A 5,743-nucleotide genomic window follows, 5' to 3' on the forward strand; every position below is an offset into this window, starting at 1 on the left:
TTCTAAACCAGTCTTTTCAGTTGCTTTTTCTCCCCCTCATTTGGTCCCAGCAGTGCCCGCAGAAAATAAAAGCTAAAGCCTCTGGCAGCACACGCGCAGGTGCAGCTTTTCCCGACACTCAGAACGTCTAATAAGATTCCAGTTGAATTCCCTTCAGTTCTATTTTCCAAGGGTTACACATGGCCACCAGCATCCTGCTAACATCCTTTTATTACTGTGCTCAGACCGTATCTGAGATCTTTTCCAAACTCTCTGTGCACACTATTACTATTGTCTGTGGTGATTTCTATGGATGGCTGCAAAAACACTTTGTTCTTAAACTGTTCTTTTTCTTGGGGGGAGGCACTCGTTTGTTGTACATCCTTTGTTTTATTTTGAGTGCGAAGCCTCGCTGCCAAGTAGCGGCCTGCCAGTGAATGACTCCTCCAGCTCCTGGCATTGCATGCAACATTTGTTTGTAGTTCACTTCGGAGCTTTGTAGGAACAGGAATGAAGGACAGACACTCTGTGGCATCAGCGGTGCCAATGGAAAACATGACTAATAGCAGTTTGCTGTCAGCTGCTCATCACTGATGCTCTGCTTTCGGCTCAGCTGGGCTGTTCATAGGGCAGCCCCGTAACCGGCCAGTTCAGGGAGCTGGTGTGCCACCCTTTGGATCTTTAGACAGCCTCGTTGTAATGGAAGTAAGCCGTGGAGTTACTGAGCTGAGGTCTGCAATGCACTGCAAGAAGGCCACAAACAGAACAGATAGCTGTGTTGCTGTTAGCACTGACTTTGACCAAAAGAGGATGCAACGTAAGCCCTTTGTCAACTCTGCCTGAAAGTGAGACTCACAGCTCACCCGTTCTACATGTGTGGCACGTGGGGTTAACCAAGCTGAAACAAAGACTGACCAGGTGAGCATCTTGTTTCAGGGCTGGGTGCTAGAGAAATCCTGCTCCAGCAGGTGCTGGCTATGGTGAAGCACCTTTGGAATGTTGCTACATCAGTGCATGCAGCATGCACTGAGAAACAAGTGAGAGGAGCCAGAAGCCTTTGGCTCAGTCCCAGAGCCACGACATCACTGGCATCAGTAAAACTTGGTGGGCAAAGCCCTGTGACTGGTGTGTTGCAATGGACCGTTCTGGGCCTTTCTGCAAGGACGGGCAGGGCAGGTGAGGGGGGGGTGGCTGTGTGTGAGGGAGGGGCTGGACTGTACAGAGCTAGCAGGTGGCGATGGCACAGTTGGCAGCATCTAGGTAAGGATTAAAGGAGAAGCAAATAAGGGGATGTTATGGAACTCTGCTATGGGCTACTTAGTCTGGACAATGACACCAATGAATTATTCTTTAAGAACTAAAAGATACCTCTAGATCAACCATCCTTATCCTTGCCCATCCTTAGTGATAAAAGGAAACCTGCCACCAAAACTTTGGATATGGGCAGAGCAGACGTCAGGCTGCTCAGAGCTCTAGTTAGCAAGGTTCTCATGCCCCTCAGCCTGCCCACTACCTCTCAGACCTCTGTCCCTAGGTTGCTGAGCAGTTCTGACTGCCCACCGTGGCCCAGTGCTCTCAAGGGCCATATGAACAATGGCCACCATCACTGCTGGTCTCTCATGTCCTGTCAGATGCCCTCTGAGCACTACCAGCTCCTGGTGGATCAGCTCCCTTGGGATTGACCAGCACAGGCTGGTGCCTCCATCCCTGCACCCTGCAGGATGGCCTGGTGCTGGAATTGATGGCCTTTGTGAGTGACTGTTGCATGCTTAAATCAGTTGCCATTGCTCCTGACCCCATCAGCCAAAGTTTTAAGCAGCAAAGGGGAAAAATGTGCTGTTTGCTGATAACGCAAAACCACCTGGAGTAATAGAAATTGAAGAGGAATGTGAAAGAATTAAGCAAAATAAGGGACTGTAAAAAGAGAAACATGCTGTAAATGTTGTTAAAAAATTAAGCAGTACTGTGGAAGTTAATATGCATTCCTTATATGCTCTGCAAGTCTGGGAGACAGGCCTGCAGGAAGGACTGCTGTTCACAGAAATTTAGAAAAAGCAGTTAAGACAACAGGAATTACATTCTTTTCATTCTGCATGAAAAGAATTTTAAGGAGACAGCAGCACACGAGGAGGAGTCCCGGAGTTTTGGTGTTGGTCATTGGCTCATATTCTGAAAGTGAGTGTGATCTGAAATTGGATCACAAAATTGGAAACCTTTATGACACACACTGATGAGAGGGGGCATTATTTAGGAGGCATTCATTGTTGTCTCTGAAATATTTCAGAATTGATTCTCTTAAAAGAATGGGGTAACCAGGGTACTTCCAAGTACTATTTACTGCTTTGTTATTCAAGATAGAACTGGGGGCATTTTTAGTAGAAGACAGCAGATTGACAGGCTTTTTGCATTCCTTGAAACTCTGCCAGTTGTATTAAAGGACATTTGACATAAATCATCTACTGAGCACCTTCATTCTTCATCCCCCTCCATGTTTCCCATCTTCCTCTCTTTTCCCTCTAATCCCCATCCTGCATTCAACACACACATCCTCCTAGAGCATTTTCATCCTGAGATGACTACTGAGCGACATGAGAAAAATAGGAATGCTCAAATCAGTGCTAAGTGATTCCCAGCATCGCTTTCTCCATTCTGACCATGACTGCATGGTGATGTGTTTCTTGTTAGATCAGAGATTTTGGTTTGCTGCTTTGGGAGGGAGCTCTGTTTGATGTGCAATTTAATAAATTCACTGAGCTCCTTGGATCAATAGTCATCACTGGACACAAAATGAACATAAAAATATTAGTTTGCAGACACCCAGTCATGTAACTGGAGGGTTCAACTCAGCCACACAATTTAATTCCGAAGGCCATCCGTACACTTTTCATCATTTCTTTTTATGCAATTTTGATGTTAGCTTCAAATCTTCAAGACCAAAACTAGCTTTTCCTATCCATCCAGACGGAAAGTACTCTACTACATAGAGTGTATGTAGTTCAAATACACCACATCTCTGCAATTTCCCCTCTAGTTTTACCTAAGAAAATCTCCTGTAGCAATAGCTTATCAGAAAACTTGAATGACTAATAAATACTAAGAGATATTTAACAATTTACAGGGATTTATAGATATGCAGGGATTATCACAGTTTGTACACTACATTAATAACATCTTTTCCCAAACTCTAACACCATTAGTTCTGAACAATTCTTACTTCACTTCAGAAGTCATCTTCTTCATCCCAGTTGTAACAGTTGAGCTTGCTGTACACAAATGGCAAGAAGGATATTAATGGTCTCAATTAATTTAAAAAAAAAAAAGTTTACATAGCCCACGAGCTTCTTTGTATTTTGCAATAAGGACAGGATTTCAGTTTAGTGATCATTTGTAGGATGATCAGACACTGGATGAAAGACTCAGTGGATCTTTATAATCTGACTAGATGTTATTCAGAAGTAGATGATTAGACTTAATTTCCTTCTTTATAACTGGCTGGCGGCCAGTCACAGGAGTGACCCCAGAGCTCAGTTCTAGGGCCAGCTCTGTTGAACATTTCTATCAGTGATCTGGGTGCATCGATGGCATGCATCCTCAGCAAGTTTGCTGCCGTGGATCAAATTCAACCATGTTATATGCCATTGTATTGCATCGGGCTTCAGCGTGAATGGGGCTCCATCTTAGGCAGAGTAGTCTTATATAAAGGGTGCTGTACATGAACTTGCACCCAGATGGTTTCTGTTTTGTGCTTTTGAGTTTGTCACAAAGAGGAGGCCTGTACCTCAAAATCAACAGAAGCATGAACTCATTTGGACTCTGCTAGGACATCAGAGCTGGCCAAGTGGTCAGAAGGGCCTTTGTGATGTCAGCTGGCAAAGCCTCTGCTGGTCTTTGCATTGTGTTTTTTAAAAATCGAACTTTAACCTGACGTCATCAGCTCAGGTGCCACCCTGTTTTTCAGGAAACTAGAGTTGTGCAATGCAGCATGTTCTAGTAACTCCTAGCTAATGCAGGGCAGCCTTTTGGCTGGGCAGTCACAACTGCGTACATGAGTAGTACATCAGCTGTTTCTTTCACTTCTCTTGAGACACTGTATAGACCTACATAGGCTGCATAGACCCAATGTTAAAAATTGTTTGTTTGCACGTGTAGCTTTTCAAATTGCAGCACGAGTAGTAAATTCAACACTGAGTCTGCATTTTCCCAAAACTGCCCCGATTAGAGTTTGTTATGAATTGCTGAAGTGTGTTAGAAGATGCAAAAACAGGTATCTAGTAGGAGATCCTGTAAGAGAGGTACTTTATATCACAGTCATTTTATTTTTATGGCTTACAACAGGATTGTTTCAGTTGATGCACATACCTACCAGCAACTGGGTGTCTGTAACACAGTACCATACTGCTAACAAGACAACAAAATACAAAAACAAAAAACCCTATAAGATGTCACAGTTGAATTTCAGTGAATGAAATAGATATGCATCTCTAAATACATACATATATATATATATATACATATATATATATATTTTTTTTACAGTAAGAAAAACCAGCAGACGTATGTGCTGCCTTAATATTACTGTACTGTTCTAGCAAGTTCATGCACTCTGGAGTGCGTGAACAAGAAACCCAGGACTGTGTGATGCTGCCTAACTCTGCAAAAGCAATGGATTGGCATAGTAACCGTCGTTATCAGAATGCACACAGAAATCACTGACAGAGCCATGTATGAATCAAAGCATGCTCAATCCTGCTCTGCCAGACGTATTAAAAATAATAATGATGAAAAAAGAGCTTTATATTTCATTGACTAATAATGCAATAGATCATAAATTCTCTGAATTCAGTCCCACAGTTCCATCACCTTTAGTGGGAAAGGCAGAAAAGAAGCCCCACCTAGTGGTATGGTTGATAATAATTACTTCTAAATTTCATTTGTTTGCAAATACATTCTTCTCCAATAACAAAATGAAAATGGAAATAGCATGCAAAGGATCAACTGTTCTGCAAACTAAGACAAAAATGTTAGACAAAATCAGAAAATATTATAAAATCAGAACAGCAATTTTATTGGAAAAGACACTGCATGTCCCATCGTCAAGGAAACTTGAACTGTTCTATCTAGAATAGATTTGGAACATTTTATTCTGAAAAACAAAGCAAAAAATGTTTTGATCACTTTTTAATGTAAGAAAATGACTACAATTTATGAAGCTGCTTTCTTTCTCCCTGCCCCCAGTATAATTTATCACCCTGAAAGCTCATAAAAGTGGTTCCTTCTTGAATCTATGTTAGAAGAATGCTGAGGAAACAGACATGTTAGAAAATGCCCAAAGTGACGTTGCCTTTCTAACCATAATGCAGTGTTTTGGAGTGTAGTGTTTAGGTTACAGCCTGTAGTGATAAATTCCTAAGCTATTTTCCCCTCAGGACTGTCACATTAAGCGCACAGGTTAGACAGCTACTCAATGCTCTTGTCATTTTTTTTTTCTGTACATTGCTCAGTGTGTAGCTGTAGGCCTAATTGAACAGTACACTGGAGATCTCGTACTGCAGATACAGTCAGATTTCCTCATGGGGTTCTCCATAGTGCATTCTGCATAATACATAGTGCATAGTACAGAGTACTTACAGGAGTAAGGAGTATGGGATGGGAGATTAAACCTTATCAAAAAATATTGTCTCGATTCATGTCTACATGTATGGAGATTGCAGTCTTAAAGAAGTTGCTCGAGGCTCCTGGTTCCCTGTACATGTTTGGCATAATT

The 5,743-nt window shown here is 42.1% G+C and overlaps 1 long non-coding RNA gene across 1 annotated transcript; it reads right to left on the bottom strand.

Moving 5' to 3' along the window:
• Positions 1-638: 638 nt before the first annotated feature.
• On the bottom strand, positions 639-3,840 carry LOC109366943. The gene is made up of 3 exons (XR_002113654.1): positions 3,758-3,840; positions 3,194-3,242; positions 639-722 (listed from the first exon to the last, which is right to left on the bottom strand). It is a non-coding gene; the product is annotated as an uncharacterized LOC109366943 (long non-coding RNA).
• Between the last annotated feature and the right edge of the window lie 1,903 nt (positions 3,841-5,743).

Source organism: Meleagris gallopavo, chromosome 3 (assembly GCF_000146605.3).
Source record: "Meleagris gallopavo isolate NT-WF06-2002-E0010 breed Aviagen turkey brand Nicholas breeding stock chromosome 3, Turkey_5.1, whole genome shotgun sequence".
NCBI classification, from domain to species: Eukaryota; Metazoa; Chordata; class Aves; order Galliformes; family Phasianidae; genus Meleagris; species Meleagris gallopavo.